Genomic DNA, 16,376 nt, shown 5'->3' on the forward strand with positions numbered 1-16,376 from the left:
TCTTAAAACCATGAGAATATATCTTGATTTTTTAATTTGCATTTCTCAGATGATGAGTGATACTGAACATTTTTTTCATTGCCTGTTGTTTATTACTATACCTTATTTGGAAAAAAAAAAGTCTGTTCCCTGTTTTTAATCAGGTTGTATTTTGCTTTTTCATTTTATTTTGTTACTGATGTGTACGAGTACCTTTTACATTTTGACATCAATTTCTTATTAGATTCATTGACTAAAAATAGTTTTACCTCTCAGGTCATTTTCATTTCTTTGATTGGGCCCTTTGTTTTAGATGAGCATTTTAGTTTGATTTAGTCCTTTGTTTCTCCGTTCACTGTACCTATTATATGATATCCAAAAACATTAAAAATATCTAAATCTTTTTTTTTTTTTTGTAAAGGGGCAGAAGAGGAGGGGTGAAGGGAGGGCAGGGACAAGGGGAAAAATGTGAACCAAGACCTGTCATGTGAGGTACAAGATCCCAATAATGGATAGAACTGTACTGCATACCTAAAATGTACCAATAAATTCAATGAGGACTAAACAAATAAATAAAATAAAAAAAGAAAGAAAGGAAAAAAGTAAATTCAACATAAATAAATACCTAAATCTTTACCGAATTTTGAAGTATAAGTCTGGCTGCATTCTGACTGTGAGAGTTGAGCTTCACCGATTGGTTTGAGAGCTTCAGTATTAGTAAAGCACACTTGTGGGTGTGTGTGAGTGAGACGTGGATGTACCCTACCTTAGAGCCAGCCAACCATAGTCCACACCTCTACACACCACAGCGGAAATAAACCTTTCCTCCTTTAACTTTGTGTGCTGGGTGCTTTGTTTCAGCAATGAGAAAAGTAAAGAAAGCTAGAGATAGTGATATGACGCACCATCATGAGTAAATCTGTCTATGTCTCATTCAAAGAGATTCATTACAAAGGAATGGTATTATTTCAGCAAATATACATTGCATGAATGATTTTATCAACTACTGAATAAATGAAACAATGCTAACCTTACTCCTTTATGTTCGAGAACTTGTTTTCAGGACTGAGGCAGAGAAGTTATTTCAAAGTACCCGTAATATTCATTGGTCATCTAGTAGAAAATTTCCAGAATATGTACTTCTTTTTCATGACTTATTCATTTACAAGCCACAAAGTCATTATTGCCCTTTATTTCTTATATCATGAATTCAATTAAAAATATTAGGCCAGAACTAGTCCATTTCTGGATAATTTTGAAGTAAGGTGTCTTTTAAATCCAACAATATAGAGCAATTCCTGGATTCAGGTTCATCTGTAACCACCTTGCCTAATGTAGGCCACAAATCCAATTTCTTGTTGGGACAGGACAAAATTCATAATATTTGAATAAAAAATTTTGTAGCAATTCTGTCTCTGATATTAATCTTATAATCAATATAAACAGCTGAACTTTTGATATATGATTCCTTCACAGCTTATTACCATTATTTAATTTTTAATAAAATTACAAAGTTATTTGAGCCTCAAATATTTTCAGGTAAATTGGCATTACTTTTAAAAAACAAATGCCACATCATATCATAATACCATTCGCCACAACTTGGATAGTTGCATTAAATTAATACGAATTGAAATATAAATTCCTCAGTAGCAAAAAAGTACATAGTCATTGAATGAAATACAATAAAACCTTTGAGAGTAACTTGCTCTGCAAGGGCTCCACAAGAAGAGCAAACATTTTGAATACATTTTTACTTGATAAATAAGTGATGTATTGCAACGTGATTAGTGTGATACCAAAGCTCACATGATCACAACTGAACCAATAGTTCTGCATCCCCCTCCCCCACGTGGCTTTGTGGCTGATCATCTCCCAACACCCACATCTCATCTACAGAGGAGGAGGGGCAGAGGGAAGAGAACTGCTCTCTGACTGTGACTAGTGAGATGTGCAAAATGTGGGAAACTGCAAAATTTTGTAGAAAACCATCACCCCGATAAGGCTGTAACAGTATAAGCGATAAATCTGTTTAACTACAATGCTATGCCACATTTCCATGAAAACCTCCAAAAGAGGGAAAAGCAAGTGTCCCTGCATAGGTTCCTTGTAAAGTTATGCGAAAGGAAAGACATCATTAGGGAACAGCAGTGGTCCTGTGAGCAACAGTGAAATCATTCTGCATGATGGCCGTCCTCTCCCTTGTCTCTCTCACACAGGCATGAAGGTTTTCAAAGTTGTAAATGCAAGTTAAATGTTCATTATATTTTGTATTATATTGAAAGATTAAATGATTTTATAGGACTCTTTTTGAGTTGTGGAATGGATCATCTGAATTTCCGTTATTTCTTTTGGGGAAGTTCACTTTCATCTCCAAATTCTTCGGATTACATATATATTTTCTCAACAAATTATGCTCAGAAACAAAGGTATTACCTCATTTACATTTTCTGAATTGTGGTAGCTTTATGTCCTGACCTGATAGAGAACAACATAAGCTTGGAAATCAAAGTGGCCAGGCTCAATTCTCAGCACTTTTAGATATCAGTTAATGGTGAGGAGCAGGTTTAACTTTATTAAATATTGGGTTATAGATTGTGCATTAGTTGAATTAACATTAACTTTTTGGAAATCTATTGTATTCTTCTTTGACTCTGATTAGTAACAATGAGTTGAACTTCAAGGCAGTAAATGATAAGTGTTCTCCCCCAAAACGATAAGTACTTGTGGTAATGCACTCCGTAAGATCATTTTACACCTTCCACAATGTGTACACACCTTTCAAAACAACCTGAGATAATTAATAAATACATGCAATTTTTACTTTTCAATCACATTTTCCAAAAATAGCTTCTTTGATTGGTGAAAAGATTAAATATGATAAAGGATATGAAGGGCTTTACACATGATTAGGAATTAGTGAATACAAAGCATGATTATCACTGCCTGCAGAACAATGATCTCAGTGCACGATATGGCTACAGCACCCCTAGGCTGAGCATGGACTGTTTACTATTTTCAAATGTGGGTCAAAAGCAGGGTTCACATGAAATTACCTTTATAATAGACTTGTCTGATATAAGCATAAAGCAACATATATTTCATAGGGGCAAAACCACCAACAACAAATGCTGGAAAGCAATTTTTTCAAGTCTGCATCAAATATGTCTTCATACATTTGGATATAATATTTTTTCACTTACTATAAAATTAAAACAGCTAGAAGAACTATTCACAGACATCAGAAGAAAAGATGAAGGTGATTTGATGATTATATAAATTCTTATTTTCACAGCTAAATTTCTATGTCTTTCCCTACTTAAACCACAGTTTTAGCATTTTAATATTTGTATCATAAAACTTGAGAATTTAATATATTATAGATAAACAAATCTCTGGTTATAGTTAGTATTCCTAAGTATATGAGAGCCAGATATTTAGGAACAGCAAGTTAATAAGGTTTGTTAAAATTACTTTTAATTAAGTAAGGAATAACATTTCTCCAGTGACTACTATCCTACTGTATTTTAATTGTTTAAATTGCTGTTTTATTCCAAATTATTCTTTTCAGTTATTTATTAGGAATTCATCCAAATCAAAGTGCTCAAATAAACCTAGATTGCAAAGAAACCTATGGTTTGGGCTATATAAAGATAGAGTTTTTGTTGTGTAACCTATTTACATTCCTTTTCAAAATCTTAATACAATTACAATAATGAAAATAGACTTGAGAATACATGAGGATATTAGCATACTCAAGGAAAATCTTGTGAAGTTAGAAATCTTGATTCTAGTACTAAATACCTTGGAACATTGGTCTATGTCGGCTGTCGTACTTAAAGAAATGTATTTCTCCATGTTTCTCCTAAGCTCATGAAAACTCAGGCAGCAGCCTGGAAGCATCACGTGGAGCCCAGTCAGAGGATAAGAAGGCTCCGTGTGACAGAGCTCAATTACTGGGAAGCAGCAAGGAGCTTTGCAGAGAGCTTAGGTGAAAAGTGAAGAATGCAGACAGCTGAGCATGAAGGTTGGTGAGCAGGGCATCAGCAGGACGGAAGACAAGTGCCTGACCTCTTGCCTAGGCGATGGAGTACTTAAGTGAGCTTACTTGGACATTGCAGAAGTGAAAAGGAATGAGAGTGAGTCAGTTTCCTGTGTGAAATAGAGTCCTTTATACAGGTCTCACAAGTGTATCCCTCCTCTACAGAAAATATACATGAGTATGTAAAACTGAGATATATTGCTGTAAATAATATATAAACTATTATAATGAAATGCATAGTACATAGGTACATTTTTCTGTAAAATTAGAAAGCAAGTGGCAGAAAATATTGCATTCATTTGCCTAGGAAAACATACGTAAATGTTTTTTCCTTTGTATTTTGTCCAGAAATGTACTTTTTTCATTTTAATTTTTATATTCTGAATTCTAATCATCATGAAAATAGTAGTGTTTTATAAATCTCTTTGGAATTTTATACCATCTTGAAAGATGACCTTATTACAATTTTTAAACCGATTCTTATATAACTTTGTAGTATACATTGAATTGTCCAGGAGTACATACTTTTTTATATAAAAAATCTTACCATAGAAATATTATGAGGCTTAACATTTCCAACAAAAGAATTAATTAAATCAGAAATTCCCTGATTAAAATTTCTCAAAGCTTCATTAACCAAACAGTATGATTTGTTAATCAGATTAATTGAGAGTTACAATTGTCTATGAACCTAAAATGAATCTAGTCACAAATTTCAGTTTTCATTGTAGTGCTGCAGAAGTGTATGATATATATTTCTATCTGTGCATAAGGACAGAAATAATTTTATTCTATGGCTCCTATTACTTTTATTATGTTTCTACTGTTAATTCTGTTGCCACTTATTTCTACCATAATCATAATTTCATTTTTACTTCTATTATGTTTCTGAGTGCTCATATATATTATATTCAGCAGCACATATATATTATAATTTTTATAATGAGAATGTATTACTTGTTTGTATTTCATACCTAATTCAAAATAAAAGTGGGTAAAATTCAAATAACAAGAGAAAAGATGCTTATTACTAGAGGAAAAATAAACATGTTAATAATGAATTTTAGCTTTTTATCTGATAGAGCTACATTAAAAAATCTATTCCCATAATATTTCCTCAAGTTTTTTTAAGTTACACTCTTCTTAATGATTTATTATATCTTATGACATCTGTGAATTAATTTCTATTGTTTTCCTTCTTGAATATTTTTAATTAAAACATTTGATGATTTAAATTTTTTGAAGATTTTTCAGTATTTCACAATGGGAATATATCCATAACTGAGATTCAGTTGAGTTACTATCACAATCCCAAGAAAAGTTTCATATATATAGCTATGCAAAATAATATTTTTAAAGTTTGTGTAAAGATAAATGTACAGAAGAGTCAGACTGCCCTCAGATTAATATAATTATTACATTTATTTGTATTATTACAATTATAATTATGAATATATATTTATAAATACTCAGGGCAAGAAAAATATGCTTCACTGCTCATGAAAATGGCAAGGTTTATTTTGAAGCTATCATAACTAAAGTTCAACCATGGTATAGCTTAAAATAATGCTTAAAGAATATGGTAACTGACCTGCATTTATCTCAGATATTATGAAGAAACTAGAAGTTTTTGTGCAAGTGAATCATTTGACCTGCTTTCCATTTAAAAGCTATTACTCTGGTTAGGGATTTAGCTGCTAGGCCAAATATGCCAACAGTCATGTTAGTGGTCACTGTGGTTGGCAAGAAGGGAGAAAATAATTATCCCATGAATAGAATGGAGATAAATGATGGGATATACAATAACGTGTTAAAGAAGGGATAACTTGTTACTATTGTAAATGGACTGTGAACTGTGAAAATGCTGGAGTCTGGTCTGGAGCATATACTGTTCAATAAATGGATGAATTTATTAACTTTATATAAATTGGGGCAGAAGTAGGTATGAAAATAGTCATGGCTTACTCATATGTGGGTGACACTTGAAGTGGTTTTTAGATATGCAAGGGGAAATGCTTTCAAAACAGTGGTGTATATGAGTTTAGACTCAAAGTCCAAGATGAAAATATAGAGTACTCAGTGTACAACAGCACTTAAATCATAAGTCATGATTGAAATTCTAGGACAAGAGAGTGATTACTGTTTAAAGAGAGAATGATCAGAACCTGCCTCATATATAGAAATGGTTGGAGAAGTATCAGAATAATCAGAAAGGTTAGGATTCTGCACAGATCACTACTAACAAAAATGCTAAGAGATGAAGTTAAATGAGATGGGCTCGTCCATCAACTTGACGAAATTAAGATCTTAAATGGCAATGTTAAGAATTATTTCAGTTCAGGGATGAGATACAAAGATCGTAAATACAGGCAATTATTTCAATGTATTTTGGTAAAAAGGAAATTTAAAAGTGGAATTTGGAAGAAGATACACTATCAGAGAAAATCTGACTAAGAAAGCTTTTAGTGGTTATAATCTAGCATAATAGAAACACTGATAACAGGAAACAGAGAAGACACAATGAGGAACTTGGCGGGAACACTAAAGTAAAAGATGTGGGAATGAAATAGAAAGGACAGGTGACAGGAGAAGCATTCCCTGGACTTATAGAAAGGTCACAACTTAGAATAAAAGATAATGCGAGAGGGCTGGGAATTTAGCTCAATGGTTCTGCTGCCTACCTTGCAAACACAAGGTCTCGAGTTCAATCCCTGGTACAAGAAAAAAAAAAAAAAAGATAATGAGAGAAAGCAGAGGCATAATGTAGGGAGATGACAAACACTAATGAATTTCCAGTTTGAAAACAAGTCTATGACTGTTGAATTTATTTCACTGAAATTAGAAACAAGGCCAATACTCAGGAGTTTGATTTGGGGTTTGAAGTTTGAGGAAAGTTCTGAAAACTAAAACTAAAGGTTGGAAAAATAAAGAGTAGGAGAAATATCATTGGAGTTCTTGGTATTTCCTAGCACAAATTATAGTTTTCTAAATTAGTTGTAAGCAGAAAAAAATAACAAAGAGAATATTGCTTGTGAATTTGTGTTCCTCCACCTAAAATGCACCTAAGGACGGGGCCAGGGATTTGGCTTAGTGGTTCTGCCACGTGCTTTGCAAGTGCAAGGTCCTGAGTTCGATCTCCAGTACCCAAAAGTAAATTAATTAATTAAATAGAGTACATCTAAGGCAATTAGTATCCACTGGAAGCTAAATGATAATATAGATTATAGATTATGAAGAAATTCTCACATAAAACTAATGAAGGATTAATACAGAAATATATATAAACACTTGTTCAAATAAATGTAAAATAAATAATATGATATAATTCAACAATTAGAGAGAAAAAGACAGAAAGATTCAGATAATTTGTTATACTAAGAGAAATTCTTCCATGAAGTTGGTCTCTGGTGCCCAGCTTTATGGAACTGGCCATTCACGGGTAGCGTTTGGTTCTGAGTCTAGAAGCAGCCGATGTATCATAATCTTTCTGCCACCAAGCCTTTCTCTGGTGTTTCACTTGAGATTGCTCCCACGCACAAGCATCCTACACTCAACCACACCTCCGATCATCAGGCATTAGTATCCCATAAGGAGGGTGCACATTAGATCACATGCATGTGCAGTTCACAGGAGGGTTTACACCTATGAGAATCTCATATCAATGCTGATATGGACTGGTGTTTAGGACCGGGATTTAGGGAGTGATGTGAGCCACGGGTGGCATTTGAAAACACGAATGAAGTTGCAATCACTTGCAAGCTGCTCACCTCATTCTGTGGCCCTGGCCCAGTTCCTAACAAGGCCACAGACCATACTTGCCCATGGCCTGATGATTTTGGATCATTTTGCTGCAGATTATATAGAAAAATAGTACTTTTTCCACTTGACAGAGGATAGAACTAGAGAGTTTAGATGATTTGTTTTCTGTTGCACCATTCTTGACGGTCAATGAATCTGATTAAAAGTAGTACTTTGATCTACCACAGAGATGTTTTCTCCTAACATGTCTCACTCATGATTGACTCTACATAGCACAAAACTAAAATTTCATCTTCAGATTGGATCTATACTTTCAAACAGAGTGATAACATGACATAATATCTTTATTGAAATCCAAACTCATATGAAGTGAGTTTAAAATAAAATGACTACCTATAAAATCCTTCATGCAGTCCCTAGAACTATGTAAGCACTATATAAATTTTAGCTAATTTACTTATGTGTAATTTACTTACTTACTTTACTTGTAATTTCTATCATTATTCCATAGTGGTCCATGTTATGAACAACACAAAAATAAAATCAGAAACCTGGCCTTTTAAATAGATAATTTAATTTATTTTAATTTTAACATCGATATGAGAAGAAATTTCAGTGAATAACCAGCAATTAATTAAAATAAGTTAAACAGAGGCTATAACATACTTGCAAGGTATTAGGAGATTCTAGATGAGAGATTCATTTTCCTTTTGAAGATAAGGAGAAAAGAAGAGCATCATTAATTAATGAGGTATAATTTTGGCTAAGTTTGAAGAAAGAGAAGAAGAGTGAACAGAACCAAAGGGAGGATATTTCATATTAATATCATAACATGAGTTATGGTAGATGCCAAAAATGCCAGCTGAATAGTATATTGTATGATCAATAGTCATATAAAAGGTTTTAATACTTTCTTAGACTATTTGTAAGTCTTGTTTAGTTCAGTAAGCACTGAACTGTCACTGATTGTGATATTTTTATTTACTAAATTTTTTTTCAGGAAAAACTCATATTTTCACAAATTTCCTTCCCCGTGTGTTCGGATTCTTGTTTTTTGTCTCCTGCATTGGCCATTTGTACCAAAAGGCTACAACAGCAGTGAATACATTTTCAGATTGCTTCTTCAGAAACAAAAGAAAACTGTTACCTCTTCTTTCTAATTTATCTCATTATGCTATTATTTTTATTAACCTTTTATTTATTTGTTCATTTATTTTCTGCTTCTGAGTATAGTGCAGTAAAGCCAGTATCCTTGAAAAGATAAGAAATGTTTTTAAATCACCATATTTTTCTTATCATGATAGAGAATTAGACCAAATGAGTCTCTTTTTCTCTGAAAATAAAAGACCTCTAAAGAGCTGCATATTTATAGTTTTGAGAAATTTACAAGTGCATTAGAAATGTTCTCTGAGATACACCAAGTCAGATTTAATTAATGGAAGAATTAAGAGACATGCTTTTCACTGACCAAATTGGATTACAATACTGCAAATCTTAGCAGAATTCTGCTAGTTCTGATTCAGAATAACCTTGAAATTTTTGATTCTACGCTATGCATTCAATGTTAGTTATTCAAGGAACTCTCACATAATTATATTTAGACTGAATTCCATTATAAAGAAACCAGGTTGTTTGTAGAAAAGGGCTCATAATTACTTCAAAATTTAAATTTATGGTTACCATATGGCCATGTAGAAAATAGAGTCAATTTAACCTTTAAATTAAGATGTTTTGAATAGTACATGTAATCTTTCATAGCAGTAAATAAGTATTGACCTAAGTTTTTATCATATTGAACAAACATAATGCTTCATAGATTTACTTGCAGTTATTGGAATTGTTTATTCATCAAAAACACTTTTACGTCTTCAAAAGTCCTTATGGGTAACCATCTCGCTCTGCTGTTACATAAACGAAAACTCTTCTGTAATTCTCTGTGTGTTAAAATATTGTCTAACATATTTGGAGGACAAGAGGAAAGAAATCAAAGACAAATCTTTAATTTAAAATTTTTGAGAGCCTAAACAATGCTATAAGATCTAAAAGCATATAGGTCATATTCCTGTAATCTTTTCAGACCATGGAATCTGTGAAAGTTTTAATTCCAAGCTCTTCCTGGGTTCAGCCTCAGTTAATGTCTCACTGTTAACCTTTACTCTCTTTCAATTCCTCTCTTTCCACCTCTCTCACTTTCAATTCTATATTCATAACTGTTTATACATTAAGTTCTGAAATATGGTGTAAGAATTCTTAGTATTTAAATTAAATTGAACTAAGTTAATAAATAAATACAGGTCTCACTACACTAATACAATGTCACAAAAACAAAATAGGCTCATGATTTTATATTTAGAGAAGAAAATAGAGAATAATATTGAATTAAACTCTGAAGACTCTAATGAATGTTCCCACTTTTTCCATTTCCATTTATACTCAAGTCCTTGTCACTAGAATTGACTAATGCTGTCTTAATTTCTGTCCTCTATGAAACTTTTTCAGAAGAAATAAAGCGCTGCAAATTTTATATCCTGAAGTTTTTAACAGCTAATGAGCCTGACTCTCCCACGAAGAATGGACCACTGTGATCAAACATGGGCAAAGGGATGGAAGCGACTGAAGAAAGTGACTCATCGATGTTGGCAGCGATCCTTTTAATTACTGTGTTCTGGTTCTTCCAGTCATACCGGACTTAGTCCTATGCCATCGGATGGTCAGTGCTGTTCTTTCTGAAGGAAATTCCAGAACCTTTTAATCTTCCAAGTCCTAAGTTGCTTCCACTGTGCAACAGAATCAGATACATGCTACTACTGTGTGGAATTTTTTACCAACTAGTGAGGCAATGGTTCTAGTTGTTCTTCTGTTTTTTCTGTGAGAAAAACAAGACAATTATCTGAGGTAAGAGTCAATTCAAGCCAAAGCTTTTGTGAATCTCATAACCTTCAGTAATTTTTTTCAGCTCTGATTCCGGTTATGCCCTACCATGCTTTAAAATGCTTGGCTTCTAGGAACTCGTCAAAGCAAAGAGCACTTATCAAAGTGATGTGTGCTCAGAAATATAGCACATATTCATGTACACACATGTGCAGACATCTGCACACATGGGTGTTTTAAAGTTTTACCCTAGAATTCAGCCATCCTAAGTTAAGTGTTTCCTTTAAATACAATTCTCTATGCAAGGTCTGAAGAAGGTAGGTCACCTATTCTAGTTATCTGTCAATAACTTATTTATGAATCTTTTCCTGTCCCAAGGGTGGCTTGATGCTGATATTCATTGCTTGATGATACTTGTGAAATTTCTGTATCTGGTCAGTTTCAGAAAACTAAAACAAAATAAGCATCATCGAAATGTCCAGCACATTAAGTCCGTAGAAGTAGTCAACTAAGACTCTGAAGACATTATTAGCACTGTGTCTGAAGACTAAATGTGAACATACCCAGTCTTACCAGGTAATTACTTTAGTCTTCGCTGCTTATCTCTAACGTAATGGAAGAGTAGACCTTACCAAGCCTTGAATTTTCAGTGTGTTTCTTAACATCCCAAACTATTTCTTAGTGCTAGTTGATCTTTCTAATAGGGTTTTGTTTTGTGTTTTAACTCAGGACCTTGAGCTGGTAAAGCAGGCATGCTACATCCCTGGCTCTCTAATAAAGTTTTAACTGTAAATTTATTTTTATGTTTTTAAAAATCATGTCTTTTTTATTAATTTATTTGCACTTTAGGCAACATAAAAAACTAAGAATACCTTATTCAGTATGAATAAATGGAAGAAACATATAGAAAGTTTTCTTCTAATAAGTCAAAGAAATTAAAAATAAAGCTGTTTGAGATAATTTATAAATATTCATCAGTAGTAGTCATCAAACAATAAATTTCAGGATAAATTCATTTTCTAAATCTTCCGCATGCTAATATTTGTGAACATTCAGCAATAAAATGCATGGTACGAGGCAGAAACCGATGTCCTCTCTGATTACATGGCAGATGCCTGGAGCCCAGGTCCTCTGATAATCAGTCACTGAGTAGAATCCGGTAACAAGGGACTGAAATATACATTTACCCATTCTCCTAATTCTGGGGAATATCTTCTAATATCTTTCAAAGGAAACGAGTTCCTACTATCTTTGAAAGCAAATGGCTTTCCGTGAAGATCTGGAACACAAAAAGAAATCAGACAGCGAAGCCTACCCTAATACAAGCCCAGGCTTGTAGCTCCCCATACAACAGTGATGACCAGACACTGAAACCCTTCACTCCTGTGAATACATTCTTTGAAACAGGTTATTATTATTTTTTTCTGTTTGACTAATTTACTTTAGCGCCATTATGTTCTTGCCATTTGGTGTTTAATGATATTTTGACTTCCCTTTTGTTTTAAAGTTTTGTATCCTTAAACAGCTGTCAGAGGCGGTGCTCATGCTGAATTTGGAAAAGATGCCAAACGTAAGGCTGCACTGCAATAACGACCTCTCAGCGCATTGCACCCTCTGCCACCTACCTTCTGACTTTCTGGGTACCCTAACTTCGGACTCACTCCATAATCGCTCCTCTGTCCTGTGGATCTCAGGTCATTTCATTCACTCTTCCACTTGCTATCCTGCACCCCTACTTCTCTCAAACTCCTGTTCTGTACATTAGAGCATCGTGCAGCTGCCCCACAGCTGCTCAGGTACAAGGTTCCCACGAGGCCACGCTCGGCCCTCTTGGGTCTGACTCTCCAACCTGTGCCGCTCGGCATAGCCAGATGTTAAGTGAATTGAATAAAAAAAGTAAATATGTAATGGGCTGTTGGTACATATTATGAATTAAAAGAAAATAATGTCATAATATGGTAGGGATGTTAGGCTTAATTTAAATATGGAATCCTTGAAAAGTTGCTAAGAATTAAAATGGCCCAAAAGATGTATATATATCACATGCAGCAGATAATATTGATATTTCATATTTTAACAAGTTTTTAAATTTGTTTAGAGATATGATTATCTATAAAGCAATGGACAGGAGATTAAATCAGGTCCATGAACTGAAAGAGAAATCAACTGAAAAAGAAGTTTAGAAATAAACAGACATATGATAATAGTTATATCTCATATCATTGAGGGAAAGACAACTATTGTCAGCTCAAGGGCCTGCGTTCAATCCCTGTTATCAAAAAAAAAAAAAAGAATTGATGAGATTAAGACTATTGAATTATATTTAAAAAACAAACTTTTCATAACACACACAACAAAATTCAAATGGATAAGCAGTGTATATATATATATATTGCCAGGAAGAAAATTTAAGTTCTCTAAAATATGGATATGGAAAAGGCTTCCCAAATGAAACAAAAATTAAATACAATTAAAATAAAATATTTATTGATTAACAGTTTTAAAATATTGAAAACAACTCTCTATATATATCAGAAGCAAAATCACATGACAACAAACTAAAGTAAGATGTTTGGAAAATACTTCAAAATAAAATATTTCCATTCTTAATAATAAAAAATAACTTTATTTTGTTAAAAGCCCCAGTATCTTATATGAAAATCAGAAAATCACAGCCCCAGTATCTTATATGAAAATCAGAAAATCACAGGAAAAACAATCCACAAAAGTTATAAAAATGTCCAATAAGCATAAGGAATTCAATTTCTCTCCTAATGAGAGAAATACAGTTCAGAGTACAGTGAAATTTCACCTGTCACTCACCACACTGGGAAACATCAGAAGCTCTTCAATTAGCAAGGACAAAGGAAAGCAGGCACTCACTGATTTTGATGGAAGTAAAAATCACGGCAGAGAGGAAGGGTGTGCGCGCAGTATTCAGCACAACAGTCCCACTCCCAGGTATGCGTTTTCCAGGCACAATTTCAGGCACATACAATTTGGTACAACATTATATGTAATTTGTAAAATGTTGAAAACCAGTTCGATATTATAGGAAGAACCAAGAGTAGATTCACTTTACCATGCGTGATTATTGTGTGCAGCTATAAAAACTGAATATCTGGGAAGTTATGTGGAGGATGTCTAGGAGATATCGCCAGGTAATAACACCAAATGTGTGTGTTTGTACAAAAGTTCATAGAACTTGTACAAAAGGGAAAGAAAACCAAGGTAGTATGTACACAAACACACACACACACTTGTACAATATATAAAACTATATAAATTCAATAATAATAGAAGGTTAAATGTATAGAAATAAAATCAAAGCACATTGAAGTCCATATGTCGCATGTATTTCAGGTGTGATCAGGTATGTTCAGGGTGGCATGCCCATAGACCTTATATATTTAAAATCAATGCAAAAACCAGCATGTGAGTGTGTGAAAGAGTGAGAGAGAAAGAAATGGGAAACTATATAAATTCAATAATAATAGAAGGTTAAATGTATAGAAATAAAATCAAAGCACATTGAAGTCCATATGTCGCATGTATTTCAGGTGTGATCAGGTATGTTCAGGGTGGCATGCCCATAGACCTTATATATTTAAAATCAATGCAAAAACCAGCATGTGAGTGTGTGAAAGAGTGAGAGAGAAAGAAATGGGCAGAGCTCAAGTAACTTTAGAAAACAGTATCTGACAATATACAATAAACTGTAATACTGTTAGGAGTAGAAATTGCAAAATAAATCTTCAGTTCTTCTTAGGTCTATTTTTATAGTAGTGTGCAAAAACTGTAAGAATTTTAGACATTATAGGACAGGTCAAAATACTTTAGATAGAGATATATTATGTATGTTAATATTAAGGTTTGTAGCAAAAAAAAAGAGATGAAAAATACAGAAGGGAGATGTAAAAATAGATATTTGGATGCACTGGAATCAGAAGTGCTACTCTAAATTCATGATTTATAACATATGTATGTGCATAATTTCATTCAAATATCCTGTATTTATGAATGTGTATCTTCATAGATAGATGAGAATTACTATGAGTGATATCTATTTGTGTTGTATACATATGTTTGTGTATTACATGTGGACATATATTCTCTAGCTCTGTCTCCTGAAAAGATGAGGACACAATAATATTCCAAGAATAGTAAGCACATCTGGAGGTTAGATATTGGTCCCTAGTAGCCTTTTTCACTGCAAGAAAGCAAAGGACTTTTTAGAAAGTCTCTTAGAACATCCAAATACAGTAATGATTGATTTGAGATGTCTTATGCCAGATAATAAAGAAGTAATAATGATATAAATAACATGGGACATGTTTCTGGCCAAATCTGGGACAGTTTAAGGAGCAAAGTAATTCAACACATTTATGAATTATAAGTAATTACACCATAGAACATTAAACAAGAGAGAAATACATCAATACGTATAATTATATACCTGAGGGCTATTGAGAAGAGACAAATTGAAATACAAGCATTTTTCAAGTATATTAAGAGTCAGTCAAACAAAAAATCATCAATGGATACTATATACAGGAAGAAATTATAACAGAGAATAGGTTACATGTGTGTCTTTAGATGTTTAAATGATTGGTACAAATAAAAAATAAACAGGTATAACTAAAGCAAACAGAATACCTTTATAATTTCATCAGAATCAACATCACCAATAGAAAGTTAGGGACTGTTTTTACTCAAAGTATGAATCGCCAAGAAGAACAAATTACCACAGATTATAATTTGGTCAATAATGCACTGGAGGGAACTCGGGGAGATGACTGCGGACACAATGAATGACCAAAAGCTGATGGCTAATGGCAAAGATTATTTCTCACCCACGGTCTTTATAGTACACTTCCAAGGCCACACCAAAAAGCACGATTAACAGCAGTTATGAGAAGTGATTAACAGCAGTCATGAGCAGATACACATTGTTCAAACTAAAGACATGACATCTAGATAAAAAGCATCTGTTTATGATTAAAAGGGAGTATAAACCGGAAATAGGAATAAAGAAGAGATTAGGAGGTTGTTTGTGGGTCGAGGAACTTGGCTCCAGCACGTCAGCTTCAGGACACCTGCGTCCCGGTGAGAACCAGCATTCCGGGGCTCGGGGTCAGCGCTTCGGCCGTCCGTCCTCTCGTGCCCCAGCAATGCATAGTATAACTTGATTATGATCGTGCGGAAATATGAGACAAGTTCAAAATGAAAAAGAAACAACATTTGTTTTTAAAATGAACAAGGCAACAGTATTCCTCAAAATATATCAATTTTATGTCCGACAATAAAAGGCTTTGAAAATATTCCAGATTAAAGAAAGCTGAAGTGGTATGACAAATGTAATACTTTTATCTACCTTGAATTTCACATTGGGAATGAAAACAAATGTTATAAATAGCACTTTAGCTATATTTGGATAAAATGGAATTTGGGTGGTATTTTAAATAAATGATTAAATCAACACTAGATGCACTGAGTTGTAATTATACCGTCATTTTTTAGTAATATCTGTATTCTGAGAAATTGCCAACTGATGCGTGTAAGGGAGAAGTCCATTATGTAGCAAGGTTAACCTCAAATATTGAAAGAGAGAAACTTAGATCACAGACTCAGGGAAAGCAAATGATAAAGTAAACGAGACGAAAGTTTAAATAGATAATGACAGCAAAAACTATACAGATGTCCTTAGGAATATTTTCATTCTTGC

At 33.4% G+C, this 16,376-nt stretch overlaps 1 long non-coding RNA gene across 1 annotated transcript; it reads left to right on the plus strand.

The window, feature by feature from the left end:
- The first annotated feature begins 3,938 nt into the window (after positions 1 to 3,938).
- LOC104857798 lies at positions 3,939 to 12,378 on the plus strand. Its single transcript, XR_778978.2, has 5 exons — positions 3,939 to 4,118; positions 10,280 to 10,675; positions 11,091 to 11,227; positions 11,883 to 12,058; positions 12,159 to 12,378. It is a non-coding gene; the product is annotated as an uncharacterized LOC104857798 (long non-coding RNA).
- The last annotated feature ends 3,998 nt before the right edge of the window (positions 12,379 to 16,376 follow it).

The sequence above is a fragment of the Fukomys damarensis genome, unplaced genomic scaffold (genome assembly GCF_012274545.1).
Source record: "Fukomys damarensis isolate Sample0158 unplaced genomic scaffold, DMR_v1.0_HiC HiC_scaffold_27, whole genome shotgun sequence".
Taxonomy (NCBI): domain Eukaryota; kingdom Metazoa; phylum Chordata; class Mammalia; order Rodentia; family Bathyergidae; genus Fukomys; species Fukomys damarensis.